The sequence below is a fragment of the Crocodylus siamensis genome, chromosome 2, assembly GCF_052110815.1.
Source record: "Crocodylus siamensis isolate JL-2025a chromosome 2, ASM5211081v1, whole genome shotgun sequence".
NCBI classification, from domain to species: Eukaryota; Metazoa; Chordata; order Crocodylia; family Crocodylidae; genus Crocodylus; species Crocodylus siamensis.
The window spans coordinates 77,980,389-78,000,969 of record NC_143396.1 but is presented as its reverse complement, the minus strand read 5'-3'; positions in this window follow the sequence as shown (position 1 = coordinate 78,000,969).

Here is a 20,581-nt window from a genome sequence, read left to right as displayed (position 1 = left end):
TTTGCACTCCACTTGGGCCGCAGCAGCTACCACCTCCCATGGGCTGCAGTTGGGGCTTGGGCACTATGGGAGGGGGCAGGGGGCTGCAGACCCAGGTCCCTAGACCCGTAACTCTGGCAGCTGGGAGCCCTCTCTGGCAGAGCTGGAGGAGTGGGGGGCTGTGGTGGGGAATGAGGAGCACCAGCAGGGGTGGGGTGGCTGTGGGTGTGGTGTGAGGGGCACCAGTAGGGGTTGGGGGGGCTGTGGATAAGGAATGAGGGGCACCAGCATGGCCTGGAGGACTTTGGGTGGGGGGTGAGGGGCACTGGCAGGTGGGGGAGCTGTGGGTGGAAATTGGAGGCACTGGCAGGGTCAAGGGGGGCTGTGGGTTAAGAGTGAGGGGATTTAGCAGGGCCAGGGAGCCTGCGGGTTGGGAGTAAGGGGCTCATGTACAGGTAACCCAAGAAAAAGCTTTCTGTGACTATTATCTTGTTTGTCCCCTAGGCATCCCACAGTTTACCACTCCTCACATACAGCCCATCCTCCACCATCACCCTAGCATGGCAGCTGGCTGCCCTAGTACTTCTCAGTGCTCAGGTCAGCAGGGACGGTGCCCCTTCTTCTAGGAAAGGACTAATTAACAATTAATGAACCAATTCACATTGATAGAGCATGGATTACAGTGATTCTATGGTGTTCAGTGTAGTGGCTCATTTTCCCTCATTTAGCAATTGACAGGCATTTACAATTAAGGGTACACCCATCCACCCCCCCCAACCTCATAGTATATGTTGTGAATTGAAATTAATAGAACAGCTTTCTAAACATGTCTTTTTTAAACTTGCAGCCTGAGGCAGAGACCTTCTAGAGCTCTCAGAATACCCAGCCATCTCCCCTGTTCCCTTAATCCAGTAAATCCAAGTTGTTGCCCCACCAACTGGGAAAACCTGGAGCAACTCCAAGGACTCAACACAGGGAACTGCTGGCCTGGGAACTTACTCCCACGTCCCTGGTGGTGGTTTGACAGCACTGCAATTGCCTAAAAGGTGACTGTTCTACTTGGCATTTATGGCAGTGTACATGCAGACTGCTCTGAACCATGACAATTGTGAATTTGTTCCCAATTAGTAACATTCTTACAATGGTTCAATTGTTAGAGTGCGGACAAACATAATAATTTTGATGAATCACGAAAAAAGATAGTAGAGGATCTATAAGATTCATCAAGAATCATTTATACATGATTTAGTTATAGTTTTAGGAAATAAATGCATTCACTAATATTTTTATGCCAGAGAAATGGAGATCATTCCATAAAAAATCCTATTGCAAACATCCATCCAAAATTGCCATTAGAAAAAAAATTCTTAGTTTATACTTCTTCAGCTTCAGTGTTTTTTAAAGGGATTATTAGCAACCACCTCCTTCCTGTGCATGCTGTTGAAAATGCAAGAAATCAAAGATAACCTTTTTTCTTAATTTGAGAATAACTCCTAGTAAGGCTGCAGTTCTGCTGTTGTGCTTGAAGGATCATTAAATAAGGAGATTAGGAATAAATATATAAATACGGCACTTTTTATCACTGTTGGGTGCTCTACTGTGTCCTCTTCAGGCTGATGATCTTAAAATTATTCTTGATTTTTCTCTTTTCTTCGCGCACAAAGTTTCCTAGTAAGCTCTCTCTCTGTCATCATCATCAAAAATTTACCATTTCCCTCCACTTTGTTTCTGTTCACCCTCTTTTTCAGATTTGTTTTGCCTCATCTTAATGACTGGAAAATTCTTCTTTTCTTATAAATCTCCTTTTGTATCTAAAAGCTTGCTTCTCAAATTTTCTTCCACTTCATTTTTGTCTCATCCTTTTCAGCTTTCTTCATTGGCTTTCTGGCTCTTGGCAGATCATATTCAGGCTTCCTTTTGATCCACATTTTCAAGTACAAAGGTGTACTCCACCTAGTTATTTGATTCACCGGCATTTCCCCGAGTCTCTCTTCTTTATTTCCCCCTTGGTTTGTTTATCACATTGTTTTATTCTGTAGTAGGCATGGAGTGTTGCTGTAGCTGTGATGGTCCTGAAAATAAATGAGAAGTAAGGTTGTTTGTAATATTTTTTTATTTGATCAATGGTATGGGAAAGATGTTAGGTAAACTCTTTCACACAAAGTCCCCTTCCTCAGTTACCTAGTTCCTACTTAAAATTCTTCCTTAAGAAACAGTTCCCTCAAAATTTCCTATGATCTGATTTTCTGCAAACTTCCATATACTTCCCATTTGCAGCTTTCCTTTCCTTATAATTTTGTTCCTTGTTGTGTATGTATTCATGTCTCAGGAGCTGTAGGATCTAATCTGCCAGCCCAGCAATCAAGCCTCCTGCCCTGCTACATGCACATGTTGCAGATCAGATCCAAATCACGCCCTACTGTCAATGAAAGGGGAGCTTGGTTCATGATCATGGGCTCCCCTTATATCAGCAAGTAGCAAGTACTGGTTTGGCGCACCCAGCTCAGAGTACCATGTAGCTGTCTCAATAAAAGCTGGGCGAAATTCTTTCCTGACATAATTCTGGTGATAACAATATGAGAATGTGGTCCAGTACCTGAAACTGTCAAGAGTGGGATTTTCAGTGCTGTTTGGACCAATCTGCAGCAATGGCAATGCACCTGAAAGCACTGGTGCACCCCCTGACAGGCTGTGCTCCTTGCTTAAGCAACAGGCAGGGGGGCCAGTGGGAGCACTGGCACCCCCCCTGTAAGCACTGCCCAGAGAGTGAGACTGCTGGTGTGATCAGCCGTGGGGGACCCCCGGTCACTGACTGGTTGCTGGGGGAGGGCACATGCCCCCCCTACCTATGGTGGCACCAGTTGCCCATGATCAGTAGTACTGCTTACTTATGAATATACTTGGACATTGATCTTCCAAAGGAGTTAGGGCAGAGGGCGGAGGTAACAGCTCAAAGACCAATATAACTCACACCTACCTTTTTGATATTTCATAGCATGTACAGGATATAATGTTCTAACAAGCTTTGCAACACCCTTCCTTCAGTTAACTTCACCTTACTAACTGTGCTAGAGAATAAGCTGAGCATCTCTAGTGGAGTCTCAGGAATTCTCTTTCACAATCTCACCTGTATCCTGTAGTAGCAACCACCAACATTTCAGAGCCATGGGCAGGAACAACCCAGCTCTGGTCCAAGGCAGGCTAGTGTTCCAGCTTGGCTGCTGCCAGTTTCCCATGCCACTGATTCTCCCACCTCCCTCCCCAAGTGTGGTACAGGCATAGCTCTCAGCCATCCAACCCTGATGTGGGTGTAAATGAAGCTCCCTGCTGCTGGAACACTTTCACTGACACACTGCCAAAGCCCTTCGCTCCATGGGTCAGATCCAGTATATTATCAATCACTGCTCTATAGGATGCATTCCTTATACCTATAGGACCTGTGAGGCATTCTTGCACTGTAAAGCAGTGAGGTCAGAGATCACGTGCATCTGTTTGCAAAGTTCCTTGTAAATTTATGTAAATGATAGTTATTATTAGAAGTGTTGCAAAACTAGAAGAGTGAAACCAGAACTTAGTGAGATTAAGCAAGGTTGATTAAACTGATGACATGTGTTTGAACCCTCTAACCCAATTTCAGTTGTTTTCCTTAACCTACTACAATAATTTTACGACTTGAGCTGTTTTGGTTCCAATGACTTGCAAAACCATAAATAAAGGCATACCTCGGAGATATTGCGGGTTCGGTTCCAGACCACCGCAATAAAGCGAATATCGCAATAAAGCGAGTCACACAAATTTTTTGGTTTCCCAAAACATAAAAGTTATGTTTACACTATACTGTAGTCTATTAAGTGTGCAATAGCATTATGTCTAAAAAAAATAATGTACATACCTTAATTAAAAAATACTTTATTGCTAAAAAATGCTAACCATCATCTGAGTCTTCAGTGAGTCATAATCTTTTTGCTGGTGGAGGGTCTTGCCTCGATGTTGATGATCAGGGTGGTGGTTGCTGAAGGTTGGGGTGGCTGTGGCAATTTCTTAAAATAAGACAACAATGAAGTTTGCCGCATTGCTTGACTCTTCCTTTCACGAAAGATTTCTCTGTAGCATGCGATGCTGTTTGATAGCATTTTACCCACAGTAGAACTTCTTTCAAAATTGGAGTCAATCCTCTCAAACCCTGCCGCTGCTTCATCAACTAAGTTTATGTAATATTCTAAATCCTTTGTTGTCATTTCAACAATGTTCACAGCATCTTCACCAGGAGTAGATTCCATCTCAAGAAACCACTTTGTGGAGCCCCAAAACAATTACAATAGTAACATCAAAGATCACAGATCACCATAACAAATATAATAATAATGAAAAAGTTTGAAATATTGCGAGAATTACCAAAATGTTACACAGAGACACGAAGTGAGCAAATGCTATTGGAAAAATGGCGCCGATTGAAAAATGGCGCCAATAGACTTGCTCGATGCAGGGTTGCCACAAACCTTCAATTTGTAAAAAACACAATATCTGCAAAGCGCAATAAAATGAGGTATGTCTGTATTTCAGATGCCGAAAACAACAGAAAGAAAGGACTGCTCTTTTATTTTTTTTATTTTTTTTATAGAGGGTTTTTTTCCCTCTCCTTCTGCTTTACTCCTTCAAGCATGAATTCTATAGCATATTAAAAAAATATTCAATTGAGCCCAGATTCTCATCAGTAGTGAAAAGGAGAGCAAAAAGCCCTGAACTAGAACAAAGGCCAAATGATCCTTCCTACCAAAAGAGGTATTAAAGGAAACTGTAGTGACCTAATAAACAGACTTCTTTGTCTTTTAACTAAGAACTGCTAAACTCAAATATAGTTGTGCAGCCTGCACAACTTCAATCTTCATAACATGGGAGTTAGTTTAATTAATTTTTTTCTAGTATTTTTTGCATCATATGGCTCTTTTTTTAAAGAAGAAAAAATAAGAAAAATCATTTTTGTCATAAATCAGTTTTTGCTCTTTTAAAAACAAAATATTTTATTTTCTCACTGCAAAAATATATAGTACACTAGAATCATTCCTAAGATCTATAATATTCATACAGCAGCTGTACAGTAGTATAATTAAAGATTCCTAATCTTTCTGGATAAATTATTAGAAACCCTTGCCTGCTAGAACAAATGCATTAGCCATATTACTTTTTGTCAAGTATATTGTACCAGAGGGCCTCTTTCCTCAGTAACGGCCCATATTATAAGATGGAATTGTGTGGATGAAAATTACAATCAGAATAAAATTGCTAGTAAAAGTCTTTTAGTATTAACAATGAGGATTTTAGGAAATGATAATTGAACAGTTGGGGGTCTATTTTCCAGCTGATACAAAGGATGTTAGTTAAAGTAATGCTCACTAAATGTCTGATTAGGAAAAGTTTGCCTTTCAAAGGGGTAAAAAATTGGGATTTCCCAAGGAATTGAAAAACTGAAACCCCAATATTTTTAACATTTGTATTTGTGTTTGATTTGGGTGAAATGTCAGAATATCTCAGTCTTTTCAAGGAAATAGTTCTGAAAAGTTTCACTTGAGAAGATTTGTTTTGGTTTGGTTCATGATTCATTGTGTCATCATCTCAGCATCTCATGGACGTTGTATGTAAGGTAATGGAACAATGGAAGGTAATAGTAGTATGAGTAATGGAACTCTCAGTAGGTCCACTTTTGGGGCTGAGCTGTATATGATAGAACATCATCATCAACATCATCATTTGACTCAGAGAAGGCACTAAAGCAATTCTACCAGAGCTGAGTTTATAACATAAGTAGTGTTGTAATCTAGCTAGAGAGCACGTTTCATGGAGGAGAACTGGGAATTTTAGCTGATAAAAGCCTAACTGCTACTGGGGATCTCTCAGGCACAACACTGTGCTAGCAGAAAATACCATGACCATAGAAGTATATATGTTACCTCTCTGCCACTGGAGAGTCCTACTGGGACCTATTAAAATCACAATGTACATATTTAACTGTTTATATATTTAACTGCTATGTTAAATCATGGATCAGAAGGTTGAAATGTATTACACAAATATGGTTCACATATTTCATTTAGAATATTAGCAACAACAAAAAAGTTGCTGTGGTGAGTTAGAAAAGAATGATTAAAACATGGTTTGTAGAGTTTTAAAATAGATGTTTATGGGTTTGTTTGTTTTTCCTCCATAAAAGGTAGAATATTTCAGATTTGCCATAGCCACCACACAGTAGAGGGTCATGGGTTTGGTTGGCTTGCCCATTTTATGTAAGCAAGTAACCTATTCTCCTTTTCTGCTTCTGTTTCCCCTTCATTGTTACCTTTCCATCATCACCTTTTTCAACACCATTTTTTTAAACAATTCCAGACTAAGTGGTATCTTAAAACCACCTGGCTTTTCAGTTTGAGCTGCAACTGCTGTACAAAATGTCTGTTGAAAAAGACTTCAGTATGTCTTCACATGTCACTAATGAGGTAAACTGTTTTTAGTTGTTAGGTTCAAATTTGGCTTGTAATAGTGAGGTGAAGTTTCCTCCTCAATACATTTGGATTACTTTTATCAATTATAAACAAGTGAGTTTTGACTCTGAGGGCCAGATTCTATTTTAGGGGGGCATTAGGGGTATAAGCCTCCAATTATTATTCTATTCTACTGTCCAAATTTCTGAAAACTGTTGATAAAGGCTACTTTTGTAACATGCCTTCTTCTTAACCTTAAATCATTAGCTTTTTCCATAGTGGTTCAGGCAGGCCCTAGGAAGTGGAGGATCTATAAGAGAGGTCCACGTCAGCTTTGAGTGAATTTGAATGCACATCCACCAAGCTATAGGCTAGGCAGGCCTGAAGGCACCATCAGAATATCTTATACCCCAAGGTAGTAGGAGTAAGTGTAGTCCCTGTGCTTCCTAGAGTACATAAGAGGTACAACTGGCCTAAGGTGGTGTCCTCCCTCATCTTTCCCAGCACCTCTTCCCAGCACTTGGTCCTAAATGCTTATAAAAAAACTACATCAAAAGAAAAGACAGAGTAATTGAATTCAAGCCCACAAAATGAAAGAGCAACTAAGATTGAAACAATTTGCAATTATGCTGTGCCGGAATACTCCGAATTTCTCAGTACATGATTTGTGTGCAAGAGATGTCACATGGGCCTCACACAGACATTTTGTTTTTCATAGGATAGTCATTTCTTATTGTAACAGGGGAATAATCAGTGTTAAATCAGGAGAATTTCTCCTGGGAAAGTAAATGTCTGTATATGGTTTGGCTTCCTGGAAGAGAAGATTATCCTCCAACATCCCCTTTCCCTCCCCACAGGGAGATAGTATGCCATTTGCTGGACTCTGCTGCTCCAGCAGGGAGCAGACCAGGCCTCCTTCACAACCCCCACATTATGCTGCAGGGAAACACAAGCTGGCCATAGGCAATCTGGGTCAGCCAATCAGGGTTTCCCTGTGCCACACAGTCATCTGTTGCCAAGTTTACTAAGAACACCTGCAGAGCATGCCAAAATGTTGACAGGATCTCTTCTCTTCCATGGGTGCATGGTGTCAGCACTGAAAGCTCTCCTCTCTTTAGGGCTTCTGTACTGGAATATCTTTGGAATATCTGTACAGATGGCTCTGGGTAAGTTTCTCTACCAGGAGAACAAACCTGGGAGAATTCTCCCAGATTATTTGAAAGTGTGGATGCAGACACTGTTACCATAAATGTGCAATTAAGTGTGTCTACATATTGCACTACTATTTTTAAGCATACAGTCACTATAAACTTTAGATATCAGGAGACTTGATCACTTGTTAATTATACATAATCCTGACCAAAACAGCTAATGTACTTTGAAAACAAAATCTGCATCTGCAGGCCAAAGGCTTGGCATTTCACATGGATATAAGTGGAAAAGAAATACTCTCAGATTTGCAGTCTCAAATGACAACACAAAATAGGTCTACCTGATTTGATACGTAATTTGATTCAGAGTTGTGTTGCAAATTCTTTTTTGCATGAAAAAGTGAATGAATTATTATTCATAAAATAGTCTTCTCACTTCCATAAAGACTAACGTCTGTTACTGAAAATTATTATTAATGACTAAATCACATGCTGTTTTTCGATTCTTCACAACTATAATTGATTTATTTAGTAAGACATATTTCCATACCTGAATTCTAACAGTAGACACTTTAGTTACAAGAATATTTTTTAAATAATGTGTATAAGAGCTCTCTTAAGTATTTGAAAATTTTATGAATTTGATGCACTCCAGAACTAATTATATTTACTTCCAATGTAAAAAAAAGAAAAAGGAGGGAGGTGGGAAAGTTGAGAAGGAAAGAAGAATTCAACCCTGAGCAGATACCTGCCCCCAAAAATAACAGCCTAATAGGTGAATGTTTGGGAAAGTTATTAGTAGCTGAAAGGGCTAAAGTGGAACTGGCCATGTTACCTCTAATAGAACTGTCATTATCATGCCAGGTGATGTCATAGAAGTTGTGTGGAAGGAATCTTTATCTTTAGTTCCTGGATTTATAAATGGTGAACTGTCTTTACTTGTCTGAATGGTTGATTTATATAAGATTACAACATTGTATTACATGCTAACTAGGACACTTGTGCTTATTAATTTGTCATATAGATGATTTACATTTTTAATTTATTCTCTATTTGAATACAGTATAAATATGTACATTATGGAATGACCATAGTGAAAGATCTTTCCCTTTATTAAAAATGCAGCTCATCATCTTTGTAATAAATGATTATATTATGTGTATGCCAGTCCTTATTGGAAAATTGGAGCAATTCTAGACTCAGCCAAGAATTTGACATGATGCCCTAAATGTTTAATCAGTGATCATTAACATTTAACACTCCTTATATAAATGCTTCAGTCTAATTTTTGTTAAGCCTTCTAAAAAAGTGAAAGAGAACCATCTCTTGGATAAAAATATATGATCACGTGAATGGTCATATTAATATATTTCTCCATGGGTAGGATATAAATCTAAAATTAACAATACTGCTCACTTCAATAAACATAGGCTTCCATAGTAAAAGTTCTGACTTGAAATAAAACTCCAACAAGTGCTGTATAAAATTAATGTTCATGAAGCAATACCCACAGAACATTAGTAGTCAGTTTCTGCCTCTGGTTAACCTAGGGAATAGATGCTATTCAGTCATGTGAACTGAATGTCTATGGTAAAATCTGTCCTTCAAAAAAACATATGAACCTAAGGGGATTTTTGCAATGACTTCTTCAGTTGATTCAGTTTCTGACCATGCAAAAACTTGTCCTAGTCCGATAAGGACCAGTGAAATCAAGTGAAAACAGTGGTTAAGAAAACAGTTGTTGATGTGGTGAATTAAGGGGGTTATACAATTCAATTGACTAAGACTGGACCCAATCCTGCAGGTCTTTATTTGTGTTTTGGCTCAGTGGTTTCAATAGGACTAGTTACATGAAATAGGATGACTTGTGTGCAACCTAAAAAATATAAAATCAAGACTAATGCTAGTATTTCTGTTCCTTTTATTGTTTGTATAATCCCACACATGGTCTTCCAAACTAGTTTTAAGTACTGTACTTTTAGGTCTATATTACTTTACCATCCTATCATAGAACATGTGAGTGACTAAACTTCATAATGCCATACAAAAGGCAAGAGTTTTAGAAATGATGGTTCAGTGCTTTTAGGAAGCAAGGATGTGCCAAAGTCAAGGATTTCACTCTTCATTAACCCTGTAGTATTTTTATTTTTTTATTATTTGTCCTTATTATTTATATTACCATAATGCCTGGGAGCCTCAGTAATGGACAAGGAACCCGTTGTGGTTTCTGTTATAGAAACAGAACGAAAATATAGTCTGTACTCTAAACAGCTGATATATGGGCTATATAGAAAAAAAAGGGAAATACAAGATAACAACAAATGCTGGTCAACATAATTAATGACCTAACCAAGTTTCACAGCAAAAAAAGTCTTAGGGAAGGATTTGAAAGAAGACAATGAAGTAGTTTCAGTGAAGTTATACTATTAAATGTAGAATCCTGAATACATTCAGCTAAATCTCGCATTCAAGATGTCATCTTGAATAGGAATTTCACCTATAGTAGGACTGCAGTTGGCACCTAGCACTTATCATTTGGGAATATTAAAATTGCTATGAGAAGTGGAAAATGCATTTACAGACTTTGAGACAAATTTAACCCAACCAAACTTATGAGTTTGCTACAAAATTGTGCCATTGCTTATTTAATAGTATATTTAGAATCATAGAGAAGTAGGACTGGAACGTCCTTCATCTGGTCCAGTCTCCTGGCAGGATGATCCCTGCCTAAACCATCCCAGCCAAGTGTCTGTCTAATCTGGCCTTGAAAATTTCTAGGGGTGGAGATTCCACAACCTCTCTAGGTAATGAAGGACTTTGTACTTGTGGTTGTTGAATTTCATCTGATACAGCTGACAATTTCTCTCGTCCATCCAGGTCATTCTAGAACCTAGCCCTGTCCTCCAGAATGTCTGCAACTCCACACAGTGTGGTATCATCTACAAAATAGTTAAGCGTGCACTTGAACCCAACACCTAAATCATTAATGATTGTGTTTTTAACAGCATATGTGATTTAAGTTCTCTTAGTGCATGAAAGAAAAGGATTAACTAAAGAGAAAAGTTACTTTTAGAGCTTTCCAAAGAGATTTAAAAGTGAAAAGCGTGATACTCATAATTTTATTTAAAAACAAAGATTAATCTTGTTCAAAGCCCAATATTTCAAATTGCTAAGCTCGGAGACCCTTCAGCGGAAGCTAGTGAATAATTCTAACAGCAGGATTCAATTTAGAAAGGACTAGGAGGAAATAATCAAGAGGCAAGGAGATTAAAAAGAAATCTTCAGATAGAACAATTAAAGATGAGTTTTGACAACATTTAAAAATGGAATTATTTTACCCATGTCTGCTTTGCCAAGCTTTGAAGGTGATTTTTGCTTCACAATATTCCCAAACTGTAATGTTTATACGTTTGCTAAAGTCAAATGGAGTTTGCAAAATTATTCAAAAAGTCCATGTCCATTATACTTAGAGTATGTTTTTACATATTCAGTGACAGTGATATATGTTGTTTGTTGTTTTCTTTGGTGCTATAGTGTGCCTGCCAGATATGTGCTCAGATACTTCAAACCAGACCAGGATCTACTTTTGCTTTTCATAACCAACTAAATGAAAGCTATGACTCAGGAATAACTGCAAGTTTAGGAGGCAGCATGTGTATTACACCCTTCAGGGCCCCAGTACATTTCAGGTTCTTCTCCACAAGCTGTCATTTCACCCTAACCCAAGAAAGCATATAGATTATTCTAAATGGATACTTATATAATTCATTATACTGCCAGTTCAGCTAACTCATACTGTTTTTTGAAGATATATGAGAGAGATAGAAAATATGGCAAGATCAGCAAAAAAACTTAAAGCATTTTCCATTACACAAAGCAATCTACCCATACATAAAGGAGAGTTTCAGATTTCCATGAGAGAGAAAGTTGCTTCCCTGTTCATATTCCAGTAGGCCATTAATTTTGTTTTTTCCCCAAGTATTGATGCAGTGGATTAAATCTTCTGTCCTCATTTGCCACTTATGCATCATCATGGCTGACATATCCTGTAGTTCTAGAGTATCTACACAGTATGTAAATAATACAGGGAGTCAGCAATTAAAAGTTGGAAGGGCAGAAAACGAAACTAGTTTTCTTTAGTTGCCTCTAGGGTGATCCAATCATGTATCAAGAACCATGCATTCAAGTACAAATTTTTCTGGTTCTTCGCTTTGGCTGCTCTATTGATTCTGAAAAATAGTTGCCCAATCATTTGTTTACATTTTTAACATGAAATCCCTCTCCAACATATCACTGTTTATTTACTAGGGAGTAGTAGTAAATTATTCCAGTTCACAATAGAGCTTCCATTTGCAAGCTTTAATGACAGCACCAAGACTTTCACAAGAAAGCAACCAAACACTTCCAGAGAACCTCTTCCAAGTGATGAAGTCACTTAAATGTGGAATTGGTGAGACCTATAATATGAGTAACTATAGAGGATGAGATCACTTCAAAGAAGGTAATGTTCATTGAAATGGTTTTCTAGTGTACCAAACTCCACACCCCCAAGAACGGGCACAGAGAGTTGGCAAGGAAAATTCTGACTTTTATAGGGAATACTGGGGATTAGGATCACAAGGCCACTGGCTACAGAGAAAGGGACAGGTGAATAAACATATTAACATTAAGGTACACACACTTAGGATCCAGGTTACAGGTAATAAACGCACAGTAGTGAAATCACCCAAGAACAGGTAACGTAGGGAACACTAATACTGTGGTATATATACTTGAGAAACCTTAAGCCCTTGCACAACTCTAAAGGGACTCTCAATCAGCCTCTGAGCCCAAAAATGCTTCACTGTCATCTGCCAGGGCTGCCACATCTAAACTCCACTGCTGCAACTCGCAATCCTGGCTTTGCCACTCCTTTCCAGTCTCTTCTCCAGTCCCCATGCATCTCTTTCTGCCATGACATCTGCACTCCGTCCTGCATTTCTACTTCCTCTGTCCACTGCAGCCTTCTGGGAATTATAGTGCATGTTACAGTTCCTCCCTCCAGTCCCATGGAGGCTTCTGGGAGTTGTAGCTCACTGTACAACATTACAGTACATGATATTCAACATTACAGTCCATTACACTGGTTTTTCTGTTAGTATTTTGTTTCTGCTTGTTTACAGAAAACTATAATAATTTTGGTTCAGGGATTTTTATTTGACAGTTCCATAATAATTCCTAGTGACACCTGAAGCAGGATGGGCAATAGGGGAGTAGTCATTTCTGATTTCCAAGACATGCTGCCCATAGATCTTATATTGAAGCTGTTACATCATTTTTTAAAAAAGAGATTTCAGGTGTTTTCACTTTGGCAGAATTTCCAATGATCTGAATCATTTCAGTTATACTTCTACCAAAATCCACCTATGAGCTAGGGCACAGAATAGACTATTTCAACTTAAAAGGTGAACCTGCAAAAAGAGTAGAACAAAGAAATTGGCAACATGAAATATGGTGAAGATAACTGAGAATCTTCTGCATTTATTTTTTAAATGCTAATATATTTTTAACTATGTATCTGTACAGATGCAGACTGTAACTAGCCTTTATATGGCATCTAAATATGACAGGATGAAAGGACACTTCCACTTGTCTGATAGCCCTTCACCATCAGACGCATAATGCCAAATATATTTGCAATATCTCATCCTCAATGGAGCACATATGTCACCCACAGGACGGGTGCATTAGCCTATTTTAATGCACATTAAAGCATCACTAAAAAGTGCTATTTAGTTAATGTGCATTAAAACAAGCTAATGTGCATTTAAGCATCACTTAAAAACCATGCTCTTTAGTTAATTAAGACAGGCTAATGCACATTTTCCAGTACCTTACAACGGAGGTACTAGATTTAATGAACATTAACTAAAGCATGTTAATGCACATGTAGATGCATAGTCATGCAAAGGAAGCAGGAAACATTATAGGGCCTTCCTGGTATTGTCTATTGAGTTCTTCTGCAGTTCCTGCTATAGCAGGTACCCTAAATAGCACGATCCTTAAGAGTACATGCTTGTTTCCTGGTGTTAAACAGAACAGACGTGGTGTGTGTTTTGCCACAGCTACGGTCTAGATTTTCATGAAGACCTCAACGGTGGAGGTTGGTTGCATACAGACTTTGCCCTGTCCAGAACCTATTCAGCAATGCCCACTGATGGCATGGCAGGTTGAAGCCAGGTGGGCAAACTGTAGAATCTGTGGTAAGGAACTTCTTTGTTGGTGATGTCGACTTCCATTCCTCACACCAAAGGGTCTCTGTTGTGTGGTCCTGATATTGGTTATTGTTATGGTAGACATGCAACAGGTGGATTTAAGAGATCATCATACAGTGGCAGGCTTCGATGGTGTCGCAGTGCACTCAGGTGCCCTGTGCCTGAAAGCGGATACGGCTCAGGAGAGACCTGTAGTGGTAGGAAGGGGGAGGCTCAGCTGCCAGTCACCAGGGCTGCACAGGCGCTAGTTGCCGAGGCAACCAGTAAAACCAGCTGACAGGAAGGGGCACGGCTTAGCCCTTCTTAAGCCCAGGTAGGAGGCCAGGAGAGCCGTTCCTCTCCAGTGGCTGTGGGAGTAGGAACTCAGCTAGGACAGGCGAAGGGGAGAACTGTGATGGTGTGAACATCCCTTGGTTACTGCTGGGGGTTGGGGAGCCCTCCCTCCCTCTCTCCCTCACTCTCTAGTAGGGAGTGAATCTGGTTTGACTGGATGGTCTAGTTTTATGTTGTAGCCCAGGGGCTTTGTGTTTTTATGTTCATTTTTTTGACCGGAGGACCGGGTGAGGCTATTGGGGTTGGAGGAGGCCTCATAGGGACCCCCCCAGTAGTGTGTGGGTTCCTGGCACCGGAGAGGGGGCAGCGAGGAGCCCCAGAGTGAGAGGGGGGGCAGCAAGGAGCCCCAGAGTGATGGGGGGCAGCGAGGAAACCCAGGAGTAAAAAGGAGGGCCTAGACATAACAGGGCCCAGGTCAAACCAAGTCAACACCATCTGCGAGGCTTGGGCTGCAGTGTAGGGGAGGAAAAGGAGCCGCAGGTAGCGCCCCCTGTCACCGGGGCATGAAAATGGGCAGCCTCCCGCTGATTACAACAATCTACTAATCAAGTAAGATCAAGGCATGGCAGGTGAGTAAGCAGGCGGTTGGCCCATTACAGGAGGACCGAGCTACTCCTGGAAAAGCTCCGATATTGATACTCCTGTCACAATGGTGCATTGGCCAGGGAGTTTTTACAGGGCAGTATGCATCATAAGACGTTGGTTTACCTGAGTAAAGAAGAGAGCCCTTGGGAAAAAGGAACAACCTGTGGACCAGTTATATTGAAAGATGCAAGGGCTGCTGGACCAAGCCATGCGACAACAGACCCAGTTGGCTGCTGTGATCAAGAACACCCAGCTCCGACAGATGATGCAGGTAGGACTGTGTGGTTACGGAGCCCGAGTTGACCCTGGGGCGGGAAAGGTGCCACCGCCATTGCTGACAGAAGTAATAATAGAGGGAAAAAGCATAGTGGCGATGCTGGACTCAGGCTCAGTGCAGATCATGGTGTGGAGTGACATGCTACCAGCATGGGAGAAGAGGAGAGCGGATCATACGAGGGTGCAGTGTTGGTGCGGGGACCCCCTCAACTTTGACAGAGTGAGGGTCGACCTATGGGTAGGCAACAAGATCCACTGGATGTTAGCGGGGGTCGCAGAACACCTACCGTACCCAGTAGTATTGGGCTGTGACTGGCCTGAGCTGCTGGAAGAGATAGCTGGTGTAAGGGGTGCAGAGACCATGGAGGGTTTTGTGGGGGAAACCAAACAGCCCCCCTCCGAAGAGGAAGCGGGACAAAGGATTGATGTCGCCCATTTGGGGGAAGATGAACACTTTCAGCTCGAACAAAGCTGAGAGACCAACTTTTGGGCGGCGCTGCAGGAACACCTAGCCTGAAGAGAAAATGAGGTGCTGAGGTCAGAACTGATGAGGACTACTCCGAGGTTTGAAGTAAGAAACAGCCTCCTCTACCGGATTGAGCAAAGGAAGTCAGAAGGAGGGGAGGTCACGCAGCAGCTGGTCCCGCGGTGGTATCGACGGGCCTTATTGAAGGTGGCTCATGAGCTCCCCATGGGCGGACACCTGGGCCAGGACAAAACAGAAGTGCGCATTCAGCCAAGGTTCTATTGGCCAGGTCTAGTGCAGGAAGTCGCAAGTTTCTGTGCTTCGTGTCCCGCCTGCCAAAAACCCAAGACCACTGCCCCCCTCTCACTCTGGGGCTCTTCGCTGCCCCCCTCTCACTCTGGGGCTCCTTGCTGCCCCATCTCTGGTGCCACGAACCCCCACGCTACTGGGGGGTCCCTATGAGGCCTCCTGCAATCCTAATAGCCTCACCCGGTCCTCCGGTCAAAAAAATGAACATAAAAACACAAAGCCCCTGGGCTACAACATAAAACTAGACTGTCCAGTCAAACCAGATTCACTCCCTACTAGAGAGTGAGGGAGGGAGGGCTCCCCAAACCCCAGCAGTAACCAGGGGATGTTCACACCACTACAGTTCTCCCCTTTGCCTGTTCTAGCTGAGTTCCTACTCCCACGGCCACTGGAGAGGAACGGCTCTCCTGGCCTCCTACCTGGGCTTAAGAAGGGCTAAGCCGTGCCCCTTCCTGTCAGCTGGTTTTACTGGTTGCCTCGGCAACCAGCGCCTGTGCAGCCCCGGTGACTGGCAGCTGAGCCTCCCCCTTCCTACCTCTAGAGGTCTCTCCTGAGCTGTATCCGCTTGCAGGCACAGGGCACCTGAGTGCACTGCAACAGATGGGCATTGGCATAGGTCTTCTGCAGTAGCTTGCTACTTGCAACTTATCATCTATTAGGGGGAACGCTGTTGCTCAGGACTGGGAGCCAGTCAAAGAGTTCCTAAGACGTGCATTGTCAAGTGTAACTGTATATCAATGAGTTTCTTTTGTGATGACCAGCTCCAGACCGGTACGCAGTACTCTGTCACAGAATGAGATGGCAAGAGCTGAAATGAGATGGCAAGGAGGTCTTGCACCCCACGATGACCCAGCTAACTTAAGGAGGTTGTTGCATGTCTTAACTTTCATTGCTGTCTTTTTCATGTGTTCATGGTAGCTCAATCTCTAGTCTAGCATTAGCCCAGGTAGACAGGTTGTGTTTTGTGCCTCAGCCTTTGACCATTCAGGTAGATATTCAGCTCCTGGATAGCATTTGGCATTGTGTAGGTGGAAAATGATGGAAAATGTCTTATTGACACTTGGTTGGCGGTGCCAAGCCTTGCAGTAGTCATCCAGCTTTGTGAGGTTACTGTTCAGAGTATGTTCTAGGTCAGAAAAAGTCTGGCCCTGAAATCCACAGCAGATGTCATGAGCACAGATGAACTTCCATGACAAGGATTTTGGCAGAACATGGTGTAGAGGTTGTACAAGGTCAATTAATATTGTTATTAATGATTTAGACAATGGAATTAAGTATATGCTTAATGGATGACACCAAGTTAGAAAGAATTTCAGATCCTCCACAATGTAGGGATAAGATACAAAATTATCTGGATAGACCAGAGAAATGGTCAACAGTCAACCAGATGAAATTCAGCCAAAACAAGTGTGAAGTCCTTCACTTGGACAGAATAATGGCATGCATAATTATAGACCGGGGAAGGACTGGTAAGGCTGCAGTACTGCAGAGGAGGACCTGTGGGTTAAAGTAAATGATAAGCCAAATATGAGCCAACAGTGTGTTCGTGTTGCTGAGAAAACTGACAGCATTCTGTGTTGAATTAACAGGAGCATCACTTGCAAATCAAAAGAAGTGATTCTTCCACATTATTTGGGTCTACTGAGGCTCAAAAGGAATACTGCATCCAGGTTTGGGACCCACACTTCAAGGAAGATGTGGGCAGATCGGAAACAGCCTAGCACAGAGCAACAAAAATTATTGGAATCCTGGGAAACATGACTTATGAGGAAAGTCTGAAGGAACAAGGATTATTTAGTTCGAAGAGGAGAGAATTGGGGGGGGGGGGCGGGGACAGGGGACGATGACTTGATAACAGTCTGGAATGAGCTCCCTGGAAGAATTGTGGAATCTCCATCCTTGGAAGTTTTAAAGAGCAGGTTAGACAGAGGCATAAAGACATGTCACGTTTGTACTGACGGAACAATTTTTGTGGTTGAACAAGCAGAAAGAAAACAAATGTCTATACATTTGTTATGCCACAAATGCCCAAATGTGTTGCATGACAAAAGGTAATATTAGTTTCTGCCATTTTATTGCAACAGATGTCTTATCTTTATGGCATAAGGGAGTGGCAACATGGAGCTACCTGCACTATCCAGCCATACTGGGCAGGAACTCTCCTTTCTTGAGGGCCATGCTTCTGCATGCCCTGGGAATTCCCACACAGGATAAGAACCCTCAAGCTCTGGGAGCGGCTGCCAGCTTTCTCCTCTTAGACACCTCAGGGAATTTCCATGGCATACTTCCGTAAGCAGGGAAACCCAGTTTTCTCTATTCACAGAGATGTACCCTGGAAAATATCCATGGCATGTATCTGCAAGCAGAAAACACATTGACCATAGGATCAACAGGCAACCCATGTTTTGTCCATTTATTCAGATCAGTTGTGCTGGGACACATCCAGGCAGAGATGATCTGCTTCATCTGGAAATGTCTATTTATATCCAGATATCTGACTGAGATAGTTTAGTCAGGGACAATTCTACTTTGAACCACAGGTTGAAATAGATGACCTCTGTTAACAAGCGTCTAGCCTTGTTTTCCTATGATCCTGTGAACAGAAGATTACCCGTCTAGGTAAAATCATGTGCCCACTGAGTGAGAACAACCAACTTCCTTAAAAAAAGAAAGAAACATAAATGGAAAGACTTTTTCACCTGATAATGAAAGTAGACCTCATAAAGGACTTCTGGAAAAGCAGGATGAAAGACTGATAGAAATTTGTAAAGAAATGGTTCTGATGTGACATTCCTAATGATGAGATTGTTATTGTTTAGCAACTCAGGGGAAACTGTAACATTAATATTTTAAAGATTAAACAACGAAGAAACTACAGTACCATAAAAATAGAAGGAACCCTGGAGAGATAATCATCTTCCTGCCAATCTACTACATACCTCTTTTGGTTCAAGGAACAATTTTTACTTTGAGATCATTGGAGTGAATCGGTATATACTAGAAGAATCTTGCCAATTATATCAATGACTGTAGAGAGCTTTGTGGAATATCAGGCCAACTTTTTTCTCAGCTAGTTTAGCAACAGAGGTTTAAGAGGATACCTGGCAACCTGCATTGTAGATAGCATATTGGGGGTAGAAGAGAGTTTTATAGAGCCACTTTAGAACCAGAGCAGGTGAATAAGAGGCTGGAATGGGTGTAGGGATGTGTAGGGACTTTTCGAGTATAATACAGCCGTGTGCTGTTCCTTAAGGCAAAATGATGTTTCACAGTTTACAGAATTAGCAAGTATGGGTACATCCAGATGAGCGCAGAAATTTGTTTCCCCAGGGACAAATAGTAGCAGCACAACTTGTGCCACTGCTACTTGTCCCCAGGGAATGCCTGCGCCATGAGTGCTCCAGCGCACAACAGCTTATCCCAGGTAGGGTAGGGAAGGCTGGGGCCAGCAACAGTGTGGGCCCCAGCAATCTTACTTGAGGTCCTATAGGCCTCCTGGGAGTATGCAGCAGCAGAAAGCCTGGCCAGCAGCTGGAGCATGGCTCTGGCCAGTCAGGCTCTGGTTTTGGTCAGTGCACACTGCCACCACATGCTCTGCCCCACTTTTTTGGTGTGGATTTTTTTTGATTCCGGGATCTCTTTCCACCTCCCCCCCTTCCCTTCCCCTGACTCCCCGGCACTGCAAGGTAGCAATACGGGGAACACCTGCATGTTTGCTATGTGGTGCTACAGATGTGTCTTTGGCACCACATAGCGCACATCCACTTTTGTCAGGATGCAGCATATGATAGCAAATATCTGGCATTTGGCCCATGTGTTACAAAAAGTATTTTGTTCATTGATTTTACTCAGGCATAGTTTAGTTGCAGTTGTTTATAAAAAAAGTGTTATGTTATACAAGCAGAAGTACATTTTGCAAATGCAATGATGCTACATTGAAATGACCTAATACCTCATTTCATTGCTTTTCTATCTAATTTTTCCTGAGAAGTGGAGGGAAAATTCCAATTGTTTGGTAAGAACTGTTGGATTCTTGGAATGATAAAGTGACAGTTAGTGGGGTTATTACTGTTATTTCTATTAGTAGCACATAGAACCTCCAATCAGGAATGGAAGCTCATTATGCAAGATACTATACAAACACTGAATAAAAGATATGTCCAGGTCTGCTGTAAAAATAAAATCTTATGATTATTTTATTCCAATAGTGCAAAAGTCTGAGTTTTTTGTTAAAGTTCCAGATCAAGGTATGAGGTTGAGCGTAAATGATATTTTTCTGAAATGTATTTTTACCTAATATGATCAATTCAGGCACCCAAAATAAATTATGTAAATGTTTAGCAACAATTATCTGCAAATCCAAGATTGCCAAGAACAAACATAACTATAGGATTTCGACTGCTAGCTTGAACATTGTACTGCATGCTGAAATTTCTAGGGAAAAATAGTAGTAACAGGAACTGTTGATGTACACAGCTTAACTGTAAATATATTTTGGTTCACTTTTTATTCACAGCAGAGATGTTGATTTAATCAATTTATTTGGATCAACCTGTATAAAATTGAACTACATGGAAATAATACTGCATTTCATAATATACAGGAGAAAAGGTATGTTTCAGTTTATTGAAATTTACAGCATTGTGAAATATATTGCACACTGTAGGAAAATAATTTATCTTCGTATCTTATGTTATTATCCTGTGTGTCAAACAAAATATTAGTGTAAACCATATATCTTAAAAAATATGGGTT